This window comes from Lineus longissimus, chromosome 18, assembly GCF_910592395.1.
Source record: "Lineus longissimus chromosome 18, tnLinLong1.2, whole genome shotgun sequence".
Lineage (NCBI taxonomy): Eukaryota > Metazoa > Nemertea > Pilidiophora > Heteronemertea > Lineidae > Lineus > Lineus longissimus.
Window position 1 is genome coordinate 12,054,244 of NC_088325.1, and position 18,709 is coordinate 12,072,952.

An 18,709-nucleotide genomic window follows, 5' to 3' on the forward strand; every position below is an offset into this window, starting at 1 on the left:
CAGGATAAGTTTGCCAGGAAAGCACGTTCATTTATCATGAAGAATGCATAGTGGATTCGATCAAGATGATTTGAAATTGACATCGGCTGGAAGTGTTCATGTTCTACATCTAATTTCTATAGATCTCAATCTTGTTTGGGTTGGGCAACTCTCTTGGCTCTTTTTTGCTATTGATGCAATATGTGAATATGACAGCATGACCTATGTGGACATCTTATCACCTCCCGAGGCTTTCCAATCATCCTCATCATCAAATATAGATAAGTATTGAGTTATTGAACTCATTTTGTATGCGTTTTTACCTCTGATGGGATCGCCACAACTAACAATAACGCAATCGATGCCAAGAAGCGTGTGTTGATGATTTTTTCAGATTGCCTGGAGAAGCATCAGAGGAAGTCCGATATCACATGTTATCGAACGAAAGAGTATTGTTTTTTATACATATATGGCTACCTAGTCACTACCCAAACATTTTTGTTTTCATACACACAACCGTTCTTTCAACTTCAGATACAAAAGCTAGTTCGATGCCCAACATGCCCCAGGGAAGTCTATTTCTACTTAACATTAAGTTTTTCATCAAATACAGTAGCACCTCTCTATCAAGGACACCCTTGGGACTGACAAGTGCTGTCCTTAATAGAGAGGTGTCCTGATCAAAGACGACGAAAGGAATGGAAACAACTACTTTGGGACCACATCAGAGGTTTTCCTTAATTAGGTATGTGTTTGCTAGGAGGTTCCACTGTACATGCCAATGCTCCAAGCTATGTAAAAAAGTTTGTGGACTTCATAAAATATTGAAGCACTCATATGAGGGAAGGCTCGAGAACATATCGCTTTAGCGAGTTGAACTTGCTTGATAAAATCAAGCGAATAATAAATGAGAATAAGTCATATAAAATCCTGAGAATTGAATCAGTGGCCAAACTGTCATCAATGGCAAACTCTTGGTACATGCATTTTTTATGATCACTTAAATTTTTTTTCAGAGTTTGTACATGAAATAAAAAGAGAAAACTTGAAATTGAATTAGTGGTCAATATGAGATTAGGAAGCCAAGACCCTAGGGACCATGATGACACAGATGGTTACGAAACATTCATGAGTTATGAGGATTGCAATTGCCACCTCCAGGTTCACCTGTCATCCACCTTTAGGCTCGACTCTAGGTCCACCTCTAGGTCCACCTCTAATTCCACCATGAGGTCCATCTTTAGGTCCACCTAAGCCCAACCTCCAGGCCCATCTATTGACCCACCTCTAAACCCACCTACAGGTCCACCTCCACCTCTAGCCCCACCTCTAGACAGGATGTAGCAAGGAACATCTTGGTCTCGTTGCACCGGTACAAAGACCCGCAAGCAGTCTTTTAAAATTCGTTGAACCAGTCTTGTCTCCTTCTCCTTCTTTACCATTCTATGTTGATTAACTGTAATAAGACTATCACACATGTAATTGCCCATTTTATTACTCGACTATTACTGACAATTTGTCGTCATTTAGCATTTGATCATTTCTACGCCTGTTGATCACCGCTCTTGGCCAAATCGTGCAGAAGTCGTAAATGGTAATGACTTGCGATTACCTGTTGGGTATCAGAATTAGTGAGAAATTAATCACCCATTGATCTAATCACTTCGTTCACTCCGAAAGGATTTGGGGCATTTTAGGAGAAATGAGACTTCTTCATGGTAGAAATTACTTGCTTAAAAAGATCCACACTAGAATGTTGTCTACAGCAGCATATCCTTAGGTCGTTCACTTACAGCAACTTGTGGACCTGTGGAATTGCCTCCATTGTCTCCATAGGATGTTTCCTTGCACATCCTAAGGGAATGTTCAACAGGCCGAACAATATGTTCATTTTGCGTGAGGTTTGTCACAAGGGAACAAGGGAACATGGAACACGGAACAGGGAAACTCTGCACAAGCAAACAGCCTATGAATGTGCAGCCCGAGGTCATGCATGCCATTATGTACCGGAATAAGAGAGAGTAAGGTTTTCCATAAGCAACCTTATGGACCTGAAAACGTAAGCAATCCTGTTTCTGATCGCAAATCATCAACTAATACCCATCAACAGTAAAGCGCACAGATTTTTTTTTTTCTTCAGAGATTTAGTTTCCAAGGTTGTAAAATCAGCAATCTCAGTGAAATGAAATGTAAAATTCAGCAAAAAGTGAATGCAATATCCACTTCCAAAGTAGAAATTATTTTAGAAAATGATTGCAACTGCGGATTCAGATTTTGAAATTCTTGGTTGAAAGTTTTTTTGGGTGGTAATCTGCTATGACATGATTGAGCAAATACCTCACTTTGAAACAAAATTCGATTCGGTCTTTTCATTAAAGGATTTACTTTTTTGGCATGACATGAGTACAAAATAAGGACATTTCAAAATCCTATCTTTTTTTTATCAAGATCAATAATATAATTATGTTTAGTATAAACATATTTTATGTTGACGGATTGGATGAAAATATTTCACTTAATCCCACCTAGAAACAGCTGGGTTTGAAATCTGACCTGCAGCTTGCTGCAACCTGTGATGATCACAAAAACTGAGCGATTGTCATCGAATGTGATTTGAATCGCAGTTCAAAGTGATTGAAATTGCTTATTTGCGGGAGACTTCTTACCGGGGGTTCAAGGGTGCCACTAGGGACATTTGGCTAATACACTTGACGTGGGAATATCACGGGTGGTTCGAGTTTGATGGTGCCAGACCTCACGCTGGGCGAGTGAGCCCAACAAGAGGCAAAGAAAGGTCAGACCTGTTAGGTTAATTGCTTTGAGAGTAAGAGAAGTGAAGGGGCAAAACAGGAATATTCGGTAACAGTTTCCGCGGGTGGTTGAATGGGAAATGTGGCTGATGAACAGATGTTGACTCTGATGCAGTAAAAGGGCTATCCAATTCGAATGCTGCTGGTAGTTTTGGGAAGACATTGGGTGCATATGCATTACTGTAAAGTTAATTGTTTGAGGTCAAACAAATTTTGCGAAGAGATGCATTCTGACTGCTCACCGACAAGTTTCCAGCCACTTTAGTATCCCAAGGGTTAAACAGCCACCAAAGATCGCCAAAGGTGACCCTCAATGCCTTCAAACACATAGTCATTATGCTTCGATAACTTTTCGAAGGGGATGCCATCACAATTTCGATTGATTGCGGATTGGATAGTGACAATCACGTTATTAAATTTGATCATCAAGCATTGGGAAAATTAAGTTTATGGAATTTCGTAATTCTGTTTCTGAAGTTCTGAAGTGAATGTTCATAATTTCTCTATTGGTAAGTTATTTTTACATTCAATGAAATGGTTGAGTGGATTCTGTGAGGAAAGTTGAAAGGGATGGCCTTTAAAATTATTAAACTCGGAGTTTAACAATCAGAATTGACAAGCACTAAAGCATCATTGCAAAAGTAACAGCTTCTTAATAAGCCAGCCAGGCCAGCAGTTAGGCCTCAAGCAGGAGCTGGTCCTGGCCTCTCTGAGAGTGATTCTAAGTAATCTCACCGCACAGCCGTATCATGATGGCCAGACTACTAAATCGTTATTTGAACACCACCATCGAATAAGATATCAAAAAGATTGGACACGGATATAATGGGAAATGAATGGAACTATACAATCGCCTGGAGATCGTAGCCTGATTGGTGTTGACTGGGAAAAGCCCTGTGTAAAGAGTGGGAGAAGTGAGGAGAATTTGGTCTGAATGAAACCACTTTTGTCGTGAAGACAGGAATGTAAGAGTGGCCCTATGGTAGCCACTGAACAGAGATAGTCTGATAGACAAGAAGAGATGTGTCATGTCTACACATTTTCAAGTGCCTTTTTATCACGTCTATAGAGAAAGGCATAGAGCAGTGCCTATACCATGTTAATAGCTCATTTGATAGCTATTTGATCTTTTTATCAAGTGTCCTAATTGGTGGCAACTACAGAAGCCTTTTGTAACAATCGGCAAAAGAAAAAGAAACTGTAACAATTTTCTTGCTATTTAGGCTATGTCACTGGTTTTATTTCATCTGCTGTTAAGAATCAGAGCCACTGCACAGACCCTGAAGCCTGTTTTTGAACTTCAGCCACATCATAGATTCGTTGCGAACTTCTAAGCAATTACAAGCAGATATAATTTCTTCAAAAGAATTAAGAAACACAGAGGAAAGATGACAGAGCCATACCATTACTCACTAAATGATTCAGACTCTCAGGACAAAAGCTTATCCAAGCAGATATGGCTCCCAAAACCACCCCAGCAGAAATCTGATCTGTAAGGGTCAGGAGAATCGGTAAGGTGTCAACCGTAAGGATGACTCAAGTTTATCTCTTGTTCAGGAATCCAAAAGGGCCATAGAAACTGACGAATTCTGATGCACGGTGCAGTTGAGACCGCCCTTGTCCGTGTTAATGCACCATGAGTAATTGTGGACGCACGCAAACTTTCCCCGAAATCATTCAAGCCAAAATCTCCGCAGAAAGGGTCACAGAGTAATGTCTGAGGTAATCAAGTGACAAGCACAGGTGAAGGTGACTCATGGCGGCCTAGGTATCAATACCGGAGGGTCCACCAAGCTGGTTCCTCATCTAAGGGGCTCATCTCGGGATTTGGAGCCCAGTGACTGCTGCCTTAATGCGTTTTGCCCAAAGCGGTGCCCTTTTATCCGACAAAAGGATTTATCGAGGGTCAATTGAGCAATTACCTTGCTGGCAGGTGGAGGTCTCAATCTTCAGGTGTGGTTATCCTCGATGTGGAAATTGTGACCATCAAAGGTTTATCTATTAGGATCAGGTCAATTAACTAATGCAGCTTTTGTCTCTCTCCTTTTATAATGATTCTGAGTGCGGGTGAATCATGTAGGGGGAATATAATGGATTTGATAATTGCCTTACATGTAAGTAACATAGTGATAAATCTGAAGGTGAAAGTTTAACCATTGACTTATGCATTTGATGTATGCATTTTCCTGTGGTTTCGCAAAAGCCATGCAAAGGTGCATTCTAGTAACAACCCTTGAAACCAGGGTCACTGAAAATAAATCTGCATCTAGTTCATAAGCGCCATGCGAAAGCGTAGTCTAGTAACCAACATTGATGCAAGTGTCACCAGGGACACTGAAAATAAATCTGCATCTACCATGTCTAATCCCAAAGAGCAATCAAAAATACAAAAGTCCAGTACCCACCCATGATCTCAGGGCTTCTGATGTAATGAATTTGCATCCGATCCCATGGAACATAGAAACACATGGGACCTTGGGAAAGATGTGCCCTAGTTTTTTCTATGTTTGGGTAGCTGCTACTAAAGAACCAGCCGCACTCAAACATGTTAAACATTATCTGCAACCTACCTTTGACTTGTTATGTGTGCGAAACTCTGCATCAACATTGCCAAATGACACGGCAAGAAAGTAATAATAATCCGGCCATCAACAAAACTTTTTCAAACCGTTCTATCGGAGTGCATCCTAACTCTTGTACGAAAACAATTTTGGTGCAGTGTGCCACATAATCATATAAAATGCATGAAAATGCACAACGAGAGCCATAAGCGATTCTAAGTGCCGGGCATTTATCATTATTTAGTCAACAGAACTCATGTAAAAAGGCTTGCTAGTTGCATACACATTATTTTATTCATGTAATAATTGCTGTAATTTTGTGCTTTTGATGAAGGGTAATTGGCCAAACTTCCATGAAATGTTGGGAAGATTTGATGTGTGGTGGTTATGTAGTGCAACGAAGTACACGTGGGCTACCGATAAAGTCATAAACTTTATTCAAGCCAGAATCTTTTAAGAATCATGTGAGGATTATACGATATACATGCACACAAAAATGACTAAGATCTTGACTAAGAATCTTATCAGGATCAATCCCACCCCCATCCATGTACCAACTTCCCTTACATCTTTCTCTGCTTTCCTTACACCAATATTGTCACAGAAACCTCCTACCATAGCTCCACAGCTGAACAAATTTTTAATTTAGCTCAGAAACCAACCACAAAACATCACCAATAAAAGATGCAATCCACCCGCAACTTTTTTCATCACAACATCAGTGCACGATATTAGAAATCTGTCATAATTCCAGGAGATAATTCCATCGTTATCATGAGCTTATAGAATTCAATCAGGAACTATTAGGAGAAAATTGTACCATTTTTAACGCTCGCGCCCCATGGGTGCAATTTCTCATTTCGATGTCAGAATTGGGAATGGGCGATCTGTGTAATAATCTTAGTCATTTTTATGAAAGCATTTTGCAGGTTGTTTCATTAGAAATAGTCATTTTTAGAATGCATTTGGTATCGGTGATCTGTTTTATAATAGGCATGAGTATTCAAGGGTCTTGGGGTATCATTGGTAACAGCTTCTTTTGGTTGCAGAAATGATGAATTATTGGTGACAATATTGGCATTTAAAAAATACATGTAGTCATTGGCTTCTCTGAATTTCATTGGGAATCCATTAACTTTCAACCAATGCCAAAAGGTATGTAAAGATTTTCCTCCTGATGAACTTTCAGATGTTTTACACTAAATAAATTTCAATAACTACAGATGTTTAACTTCTAACTCAACATGCTCAAGATCACCATGGAAGAGGCAATATAGGTAAAGTGTTTTGCCAAGGGCAACAAGCAATAGTCCATACCAGGTACCAAACACACAATGTTTGGATTATCATGCGAGTTCGACAACTACCATGAGACCATGTGACTTCTCGAGAGGCATGAATTGACAACTTTCCCTAAGACGATGTTATAACAAAAAGAGTCTAAGCTCTATGTCCTTCAGCCTAATCTCTCATCAAGGTCCCAAACGCTCTCCAAGGAAACGGACACATACTTGAGGCAAATTGATTCTATCGGTAAAGTGTTTAACTATAATGGGTTGCCGAGGAAACCTGTAGCTTTCCTTCAGAATTTGAATGGAGCATTTGAGAAGACCTAGACATTTCTACCGTACTACTTCAATGCTTTTTCTGGCTAATGCGGACCTTTTCATCATTGAGTGACGGGCAATGAGAGTGCGACCTATGTTTTTTTGTGAACACCAAAAGCGTTGAAGGCTCTCTGCAGGTTATAGGGATAGTTTTGAAGAATATCAATAGTCATTTTGGTCAGCAATTTCGATATAGTGGGGCTTCATCAAAACAGAATTGTTTCTGTTCAGGAAAGATGTAAAGAGGTAACCAGTGGGCCTCAAACCTTCCCCCCTCATTCACGAGGTGGACGTCTTAACCACGAGGCCATCTGGCATCCTTCATTTGATATGTTTGTGGCAATAAAGGTCATGTCCATGCCGACAAATTCTATTTTATACCTCATCATGATGTTGGCTACACAAAGAATATTGTCAAAGGCCTCAATCATGTGAATGATGCGATTCCGGAACTAGCACCTTACGACTTGATCAAATAACTGCCTTTCACCTCCCAGTCGCAACCAAGACCTTCATCTCACAGAAAGTGATTATCACTTACTTCCACAACCTGATCAAGACCTCATATCAATTTGTTTGCCTTAGTCCACCCGAGATGACCAGCCAAGCCTTGATGTTCAAGGTATCTAGCATTTCTCACTCGGCAAGCTTGCATGTTTGAAGTCAAGATGACCAATTTGTCAACGTGAGCCTTGTTTGAAGTGTGCTGGGGTGTACTATCATACTTACTTCATAGTGACGATAAGACACTTCCATCCAACGGAAAATTGAGGCCAGTTTCTTGATAAGGTATGTTTGACATTCCCAAGGACGAGAACAAGAACAAGAAAAACTTGAAAAAACATTCCTGCCCAAAATAGGTTATTTGAGATATTGGCTGTCAAAATTGACATTGAAACAGTATAACTTTTTTATGAAACAGCTTCGGAATAACTTCTGAATCTTTTATACCCACACACAAGAAGGAGAGAGGACTAGAGGCCAGTCAGTCAGGGAGCTTTGCTTGGTCTTTCTGGTTAACCAGTATCATTTAAACCATATCTATCTTGCAAAATGATTTTTCCAAACCTTGCCACATATTGTTTAAGGCCAAACCTCTTACTTACCGTCACCTGTCCGTGGCAATAATATCTTTGAAATCACACAAGACGCTCCGAGCGTGTTTCAATAACAGTATCTCCATATTTATATGTCAGTTCCATCCGCACCCTGACCTCGTTAAGCCTGGCTTTTAGATGTGAAATGTCACCAGGTCCCTGCGGCAAGCAGGGCTGACCAGTTAGGGGGAATATGGTCTACTTCGCAATTCCAAATTGTATTAAGAGTGCTGGCACAAGAAGGTAAGCAGATTTCAGTCAGGAATTGATACATCGCTACCCTGGGGAGATGGTACCGACGCTTTTTTGTCAAGGTGTAGCTGTGCTGTTGTTGGAGTATCTAGTATCTTATCCGATGAGAGCCGTACTAATGAGTTACTGGTAGGGGCTCTACAGCCACACCAAGCTAGATTACAGCTGCTAGGTTGAATACTTTTTGTCAAGGTCAACTTTTATAGTGTAATTTGTAAAGCATCAATGCTATTTAAAACTTTTCATGGTAAACAAAGTTCAAGGTGGAAATTCCCGGCAGAGATTAATCATATATCATTTTTGTTTTATTCAATAGGCAAGCCGTTATTGGAGTCATATCTAAGGAAGTTGTGAAAGGGTGCCATTGCTGCACCCAATACCAGCTTGATTTGCCACCGGTTATGTAGGAACAGTCTCTGTTGTCACACCAAACAAGTTTAGGGCAACTTTAGTACATGGTTAACTAAGTTTAGGGTGGAAATACTGTTGTGCCCAAGGGAAGATCAGATGATTTTCTTTGCAGACTGACGTTCGTTCCTGTGAGAAATATGACCAGCTGACTACAGTATTAAGTAATTAAATTACTTGGCCGCTATTAAGCGAAGAAGAAGAATCATCTCAAAAGAATGAACCAGCTGGATAAAGCTTACTTTGCAGAAGTAATGAAGCATATTTTGAGTCAGACATGCACAACTTTTCTTTACCTCAGGCCGAATTCCACATGTTCCAAGAAAGTGTGGTACTGTCTGGTACTCCTGTCCTACACTTATTTCTAAATCCTACGCATATTTAAAAGAAATTCAACTTAATACAGAATTATTGAAATACGATACTAATTTGCTGGGAAATCTGGATACTTTCTTAATAGTCATAATGAAATGCCTCTGGGAAAGTGCTTCTAACTCGACACACGTTACATGATATGATACAAATATAAAATTTCTGTTTCAGTTTCTTTGGAGAAATGTCTCTCAGTGAATCAACTTTCAAGATACATGCATACCTCTATTTCTGAGAGTTGGGGCATAAAGCTAAACCTGCCTTGAAGCTCTCTGGTGGGCTTTCCAGAGACTTGTTGTCTCACAGACGGATCATATAATTTTGGCAGTTCAACCACTCATGAAAGGCTCATGGTCTGACTGCGGTAGAGTGTTAAGAGATTCCATGCGTGAATGAGGAAACTTTCCAGCAAATATCTTCTAGGTTAAAGATCACGTTGTCACGTAGGCTCAATTTGGTATGGTCTGGAGGATTTCAAAGGCTAGGAATGTGTGGAGAAGGGGTGTCTATAAACCTAAGACCTAATACGCTATAAAACTAAGACCCAACTAGAAGACTAAGACCCATATGACTATAAAACTAAGACCCAACTAGAAGACTAAGACCCATATGACTATAAAACTACGACCCAACTAGAAATCTAAGACCCATATGACTATAAAACTAAGACCCAATCAGTAATCTAAGACCCATAGGACTATAAAACTAAGACCCAACTAGTAATCTAAGACCCATATGACTATAAAACTAAGACCCAACTAGAAATCTAAGACCCATAGGACTATAAAACTAAGACCCAACTAGCAAACTAAGACCCCATAGGACTATAAAACTAAGGCCCAACTGGAAAACTAAGACCCATAGGACTAGACAACTAAGACCCATGCCTGTAATGCATTTTTGAATGAAATTCCACACTTAAATCCCACTTTTCTCAAAATGGCAAAAATGGAGTTTTCTGATGCGTGGGTGCCATTGCCATTTTAAAACCGCCAAAAAGGCAGCCATTTGAACATTACTTCAAAATTGTACTACCGACAAATGTCACATTGAATTTTATCCTCCATTCACAAGGCGACAATATTCAAAAATCACGCAAGCACACAGAAGTTAGACTCCCACTGTCATGGCAGGGATGTGTTTCATTGAATTAAAACACAGCCGAGTCACTCAACTCTAACTGGGGAAAATCCGTTGGTAAACATCAGTGCATTAGTTACGTAAATAATTAAATGTGTGAGTGAAATTGTAAATTTTTTAAACATTTCTACCAGTTTGTAACTGGAGGAACATTTTTATTGCTCAAAAAGCGGCACAATATGATCCATTGGCATAGAAATTGTGCATTTGATTCAATTAATTTGATGTCCGACATGCACATCTTGTTAAAAGTATGTTTTGAGAACTCATAAAGCACACAAGCAGCCCAGTAAAACACTACATGAAAATGCAGTGTCTTTTGAATGATTCTACTATAAATGGCGAACGTGGGAACATGAATCCACGGGTGCTCATCATGTTAAATAAATAAGATTTCCCGAGAGGATTTCTATAATATACTGGGACGTCACTTTAGAATGGTTTGGGATGTTTGTTGAGTTTAATGCTCATTTTGACTGGCATTGATCATGCCGATTCAGTCGCTGGGACATTTAACAAAATTAGGACCTATTTTTGTATTATTTCAGTCATGGTTCTGCGTTTCAATTATGAGATTAATTCTACACGATATTGACACTTTGGCAACAAAATCTTTAAAAATAGGAAAAAATGTCTATGTTTTCCAAAGCCCGTGCATGTTGGGGCAATGATTAATATTCGATTTAAAAACAAAATAAAACATGTATTTGATATAGATATAACAGAGTTAGGCCAACTTTTAAGGTCATTTTACTTACGCACTGTTTATAGCTTTAGGTAAATCAGGACAGCCCCCGAGGACTGTTGAAAGTTTGTTTAGGATTTCGAAACAAATCCGACTTAAAAAAACTGAAAATAAAAAGTACACACATCCTGAAACTCGAGGTGCACAGCAAGCTAGATATGCAGCCGAGCCCTCCAGTTATTTTTTTCGCAGGATACTAAAGGACAAATACTTAAATTGCCGGAGCATTTGTGTCAGAAAATATTTATTTTACGTCAACATGGTCAAATGTTTTCAGCTTGGCTCATAGACAGAAAATAGGTCACAGCATGGACCTTGGATTGAAACGGTATGAAATATACTTCTTGAGTTCAGCTAGATTCAAGATTTCAGTCGATTTTATGACTAAATCAACGACTTTCATTTGTATTGAGATTGGCATGATTGGTCAAAGTAGGATGTGGGACCACTGTCATTTAACAGTTTGATGTGTCAAGTAGTTTTCCTCCACAAAAAGCTATCAAAATATCTCAAATAATAACATACTTAAACAGGATTAAATTTTCAATGGGTTTAATCCCTAAGACTTTTGACTTCAACTTTTGAAGTGGAATCCCTTGGTTTTGTTGCCCTCTGATCAAAGTGCTCTATTTTGACATTCCCATCACAAATTTCAAAGTTTGGCATATGCCTTTAAAGGATACATGTAGTACTTACCTTAGATACATGTAGTACTTACCTTAGAAGAACCTGGATCTATAATCCTTTGATTTCAAAGTTAATGGTAATCAGAATATCCTCATTGAGAAATCAACTCTTATGGAGACCTGGAAAATGTCAAAACATTAATATGTTGAAGTGATTTCAATGCTAGCCAAGCTCAAATTGAGATGTGCTCTCTTTAACCCAGATCTACTCTGAATTTTTCAATCAAACTTAGATTGGCTACTCAATCAGCACTACAACCTGGGCATTTCCAGCTCATACACCTCCTTGGAATAAGGCAAGTTAGATGAGAGACCTAGTCTCATGCCGACTGCAGGGTTCGAATGATGGAGCTCTTGACCACTCTGACAGCCAAAAGCTGGTACTGTTTGTGACACTAAGCTTGGCAACCTCAAATTTGGAATTAGTACGACTGTTTCTTTACCTTTTGAAAATGAGATGACACTCCAAACATGCCAACATTTTTTTTTTCCAAAATTCGACACAAATATCAAACTGGGTGACCAGCCCAGCCTGTCTTAACTGTAATCCTGAGCAAATTGACCGGCATGAAAATCCATGTCTAAGACCTATTAACCAATGGTCTCTAACTGTCTTACACTTCTGGAGTATTAGAATCAAGTTTTAAATCCTTAAATACACTCGTTGCCAATTATGGAACACAAAATATCCTCGGAATAGATTTTAATCTTACTTTAATCTTACTTATAAAGTAACGGCAACGCAAGGGATCTTTAGCAAGTACTTGTCGAGTATTTCATAGTGCAACTGACTGGAATACAGTTTATCAACTTGAAATAAAACTAGAGGTAATTTATCTTGGAGAAATAACCGTCAAACTTTGCCAATATTTCATAAAAATCACAGACTATAACCAAATACTTACACATAATCAATTTAGCTGATAACAAACATATGAATATCAATGCATAAGAAAAAACCTTCAAATTGATGACACATATTTCCATAATGACATGAATTATAAATTGATACTTGTAATTGCTTTTTTTAGAAATTGCGCACAAGTGTCTGTATTCAGGAACCGATAATTTTGATTGCGATACAGATTGTATCCAATTTTCAACTGTTCTTTTTTTTAAATTGTTCTGTGAGTTTGCCTAGTGTTCTCTAAAAACACATATATATATATATCGGTAGAGGTTTAGCACAAAACAATAGTACTTTATTGGTGGACTGGCTTGAGAATCCACTGCCATTTCCCCAAAAAGGTCCCAAGCCTAGTTTTGTTTGACATGTTTGACGAAAGAAGAGGCAATCATCACTGGAGCAAGTAGGGCCAGTGAATTCTTCAGTCGGCCCGCACTGGTGCGTCTTGAGAATTCGCTATTAATGATAAGATTGGCCAGACAATCCAAACACTTAAGGAAGAGTTGTCAGAAATGTCGAACAAACCTACCATAAAACAGTATGCATGCATGGACATCAACATTCAAATACAATCTCAAGTTATTCCACAAACTGACAACTTTCAGCTATCGCCAATACGTCCCACCAAAATCCGTCCTAATTGTACTCATCACAAATAAAATATTTGACGACATTAAACTCTCCATGAAGCGATACTAGCATTTCCTCATATAGATGTTATCACAATACAGTCACAAGTTATGCTTATATGCATACATCATTGTGAATGTCATAAATTCCAAATTATCATGCAGTATTTGCTATGAAAACATAACTAGGTTTTGGGACGTGGAAAGACAACTCATAGAACAACACGGGTCATGTTTAGGATGACAAACCGAGTTAAAATTTTGTCTTTGTGGAATGATTGTCTTGATTTCTCTACAATATAAAGCACATAACTAACTCCTAATTTTATTTTACAATGTTGCCCTCAGATTGCTCTTCAATATCAAGATTGCACCTTCAGTGCTCACTTGATAAGGCTGATCCCCCTCCCCTTCCAAATTTTCGGACCTAACACTTGAAACCATCATCAGAATAGATTCAACTGAGACACAGTTGAAAATATGTACCGAAAAAGTGTATTTATAGATTTTTTTTCCCCATCCCAAATGCTCAAGTAATCTATTCTGGGTAATTACTGTCATTCTAGTGGACTTGTTGACAAACATTTTGACTACTTAGTGCAAGTTATTCAGGATAATGACATTATTACCGAATGGAATGAAATTATCATCTGTACTGGTATATCGGAGGAAGTGAACAATTCACCAATGGGAATGTTGTATTTGATATTTAAACAAAGTTAACACTCCGATTCTGGTATATTCAACGGGTAACCGGAAAAACGCCGACCGACCGACCGACCGACCGACCGACCGACTGACCTGCCAACCTACTCATAAGTCAATGTGATATATCCAATCCACGATAGCAGGTCATATGAAATGAAATTGTAAACACGCGCACGTAAGCTGGTCAAATGACAACAAATGCATGTTGCGCGTTGCAGTTCATGCATTGCATCGGTCGAGACACTCGAGTAGAAAAACTACAGTGCATATACTAGGCCCAAATCATGTTTTTATATCCACCGACCATGTAGACAAAGCATATCTTTAGAGTATCGTTATCAGTTCCTTACCGCGTGGGCTCGTTTTCCCGGTATAATTGACTGGAGATGCTGCTGTCAGACACGTCGGACTCCATCACGTCCATTGCGCTGGGCACTACACAGATACATGTGCTATAGAGAAGCGAAAGGGATACTGCATATGACGGTAGGTTGGCAGGTCAGTCGGTCAGTCGGTCGGTCGGTCGGTCGGCGTTTTTCCGGTTACCTATTCAACGTGTTAGGAAAGAACACATACATCTCATGGCATGCATGCTATAATAGAAGCCACATACAAGCATATAGACACCACTTTTTCATGCAAGAAAACCAGTCAATCCACCTCTTCACAATTCTGGGTCAGAATTCTATCGTTTTTCACACTCGCTAGAATGATTATCGGTCACACTGGCTCCAGCGCTGGATATCTTATTCTTAGGCAAATTAATGTCAAATCAATCGAAAGGCCAACAAGTTCACGAGAGAAGAAAGGCTAAGCATTGCTATTGGCTGCAGCTCGATTTGGTAAGCGGACAACCACAGTTGCGCTTTTGTAAGTGCGCCTCACCAAAATCCGAGGAAGAACTGTCGAAGGCAAAACAAGCACATGTTGTGCACACCAGCTCACGGTGACACGACCATTAAACCTCGCTCCCATGAGTGGTCGTATCACTTGGGTGCCATTTTATACACTAACTTGACATGCTTCCCATCGCTAGTGTTGTAATTTTGGGCGTATTATGAATACTGGCCACTTTGCGCGGCACTACTTAGCAGGTAATCCGACAGGTGGCGCTGCGTCAGGTGATGATGCCGATGGCGGAAGTTAGGTCGTTTACAGCGATGAAGCTGGTCTCTTCAGGCAATTCGGTTATTCTCTGGACCGGTATATTTTTGGTCTTTCTCTCTTCGTGTCTCGTGGCATAACAAAACCTTAGTCTCAGGCCCTCCCCAACCCCTGACACCCAGATGCAACAGCCCATGTTCAAGGGTGACTAAACGGCCCCTACTCACTCAGACAATACCTATACATTACAAAACTTCATCCTAAATGCCCAGTCAAACTATGTACACTACACCATGTACCAATGGCTTATAATCCCCATATAATCCCATAATAGCAGAAATATACGTTCCCTCACCTAACTACATGCATTTAGCTGTGGATCATCCCAGAATGAGTACAATAAAATCAACCCAAGGAGACACTGCATATTGCACTGAATATGCATATATATTTTAGTTAATACTTTTAACCCCTGAAACCCAGATCCACAACACTAGCAATCCTCCCTCATAGAGTGAAGGAATATCACCCAAAGGGATTGCTGAAGGCCATTTTTAGAGGGGTGGTGGGCAGGGAGGGCAACTGCCCCAGACGCTGCCCGCTGCCGGTCTTCGCCTCTCCCCCTCCCGTAGAGAGCCTATTGCCCCCTCTGCGGCTCCAGGACCAAAAGTTGGTAATTAGCCAACAGACATACAAGTATCAGGCAAAGCTGTGTTGACTTTAACTGGGTAAGACAAACAAGGCTTCCATACATAATTTGTTCACGGGTTTAGATGGTATCCATTTAGCTTTACCTAAACAACCCATGGCAAAGTTCTTTCTCAAAAGTTAGGAATAGCGTCTAAAGCAGTCACTTTAGCCATATTAGTCGTACGAATCGATCACTCGCCATCAGACAGCCTCGACTTTCTGCGTCTAAATCTGACATCCAAATTAAACCTTGAGGTGACACTGGGAATTATTTCCCGATTACTCCTGATAGATATTCCGGCAGGATTTTGATTCTAGGCGGGGTTAATACCTTTGGCTTAGTGGTGGTTTAACTTTTAAATGGCACCCAAGGAAGAATATTTCTTTAAAGCGAAGCAAGGATTCTGATACTCATGATAATGACAACATGGGTACAGTTCTATATTTCTCAAAAATACTAACAGTGCTGGTCTGAAGTAACATCTGATATGTCTTATAGATATGCGAAGTTTATCTGTAGCCACTAAGCCACACTGGGATCTAGGAGTGTTGTTGGAGAACCCCTTTCTCCTGGATCCGCCTCTGGTCAGTCCAGCCAAGCAGCGCTGGCCTCCATAGTCAATCTAGCCACCAAGCCTTCCTAGGATCCTTACCAACATGGTCAAAGGACCCCTGGCTCTCTGCCTGTGGATAGGATACCACAATATGAAAGGCTATCTGGCGCTTTTCATTAGGGGCATAATGAGACTCTACTGGAGAGACTGAGCTGCTAAGATCAAGTTAGCAACAGTCTATAGCGGAAGGATGATTCAATTTGGTCGCCGCAGTCTATCCTTTTTGGTGTGGCCAAGTCGTTTGGAGAAGTTGATGTCACAGAGGTGGAAAAAAGCTATTTACAATGACATATAAGATGACAAAAACTCGCTATTCCATGTCTAGACACCAGAAAGGCTCCTAAGTAGTTAATGGAGAAAATTGGAAAAAGCAGTAGGTTTATATCGAAATAGACCAATATATTCTCTTATTTTTGCTGTCGTCCTGCAGTGGAAGACTGAATTACGGATCAAGGCGGGCATATGGATCGCAGTGTACAGACACGCTAAATTCCGGGCATTGTAGCGAACATGGTAAACAGCACACTTTTGAACAGTTCAATTATTCAAATGCACTTTGACATGTTATTTCCACAACTATATGCATGTATATTCCAGTTCAAGCTCAACACCATGGGAAGTATCAACTGTCATGCCTGTCATGAGAGCCGAACCCATGACCCTCTGATTATGAGCCTGTCGGTCTAACCGCTGAGCCACAGTTAAGCCCCTTTTCCCTTAAAATGAGATTATGAGTTTGGTTCCTGAATAGAAACATCCTCATGCGAAAGAGCTCACAACTCTCTCCATACCTGTAGACATCAAAAGTAGTCACTGTTTGAGGTAGGGGTTTTGGAAAGATATTTGGACAAGACTTCAACTTCTAGAGTGGTCTGGACTAGGCCACTCATCAAGACCAGCCACTAAAATGCTGGTCATAACATTACCCCAATAACGATCTAAAGAACATCTGAATGTTTCATAATACATTCCTTGGAGTACAACATGATATTTAAAAAATTGCCATCAGCGGCCAAGAAACTTGCGCCATTCACACAAATCTAATCAAAAACTTTGTAATCCGATAACAGCAAGTCATAATTTGGGTCAAAATCGTCCTGGGATCTTCAGGGCTCCGTTCTGATTCCTACTTGGGTGACTTATTTCTCAGGTTCTTATTGAAAATATGCGGCCAGCCTTATGAATGTTAATGGGAAATTATCGAAAAATAGCGCCTGTTGGCACCCGAGTGGGGTTTCTTTAGTTCAAGACCACTTGATTTTTTAGCCAACTCTTTGATAAAGTAACAACATTTATGATGTAGAATATGTGATGTGACGAAGAAGTGATCTCTACTTGACGCCTTGCTCACCAACATGATATAAGGCGTGGGGCACTTCTAACATGTCTAACTTCATATATTCATGTGATAGTTTGTTTGACATGGCAGCTATTGGTGATTTGGGTGAGTGGTCGCCTGTAATCTTGTTCTCCCGCTTGTTGGAGTCTGTGATAGCATTGGTAATGTGATATCCGATGATTGATATGGGCCAACTGGTGGCAGGACTCATTGCTGATACCTCACAAAGTCAATCTGAAGGATTGTTTAGTGTTCGACTTCGCAATATCAGCAGTGTACTGCATCTGATCAGCTAGCTTTTTGGTCTAGGGGGGAGATATCTGTGTCAGTGGGCAGTGGATTGCAAATCTTTGACAAAGCCTTTTTTATAATGAGATGTTGGCAAAACATTGAACAAGGTAAAACTCAAACCAATCTCCGCACGGGTCCTCAAAATGAGAAAGTACCAACAAAAACATCTTTGCCTGCATTATATGACAGGGCCACTTTGACTCCAAAATCAGCTAGTCGGCTTTACCTGCAATTTTGCAGCTCATTGACCAGAAGAATTATCATGAAAAAAATTAGGCTTCGTGAATCATGCTTGATTTGTTCCAATAGAGTCAACTATTGCGTCAAGGTGTAATGAGACCTCACCAAGAAATGGCCGCATTTGTCTCAAAATGGATCAATTCATGACATTCACGCTGTCTCGGCTTTGCTGGTCTTTCTTAAATCTCCCCCGTGACAATTGGTGCACCTTGCCAGAAAATTAGTTGATTCATCATGTAGATTGGTGCCCTGGTAAAGCTGAGATCACCTAAGCCGTCAACAGCAATGTCACTGGAGTCGGTTTCTAAGGCTGGGGAACCTTGCAGGGTTACTGGGGGCTGAGATATAGAAGGGGTCATTTCATCTGATTTTTGTAACTTTGACAAGAAGTATGTCTAGCTGAAGATTTATGAGTGAGAGGGGTGTGATCATAACTTCGTGACAGGAATGCCACTGATTGTGAAATAGCGACAACTTTCACAAACACGGTGATAAAACAAGGTAGTGTGTAGTGTCAGTGCTCATTCAAA

At 40.0% G+C, this 18,709-nt stretch overlaps 1 protein-coding gene across 4 annotated transcripts in view; it reads right to left on the minus strand.

Moving 5' to 3' along the window:
• The window catches only part of LOC135502001 (kin of IRRE-like protein 1), a 289,676-nt gene that overhangs the window by 233,875 nt on the left and 37,092 nt on the right, over positions 1 to 18,709 (minus strand). For all 4 annotated transcript variants that reach the window (XM_064794418.1, XM_064794412.1, XM_064794417.1 and 1 more), the window contains exon 4: positions 11,690 to 11,777. The gene's annotated coding sequence lies outside the window, so the exon portion shown is untranslated. The remainder of the gene's footprint in view (positions 1 to 11,689; positions 11,778 to 18,709) is intronic.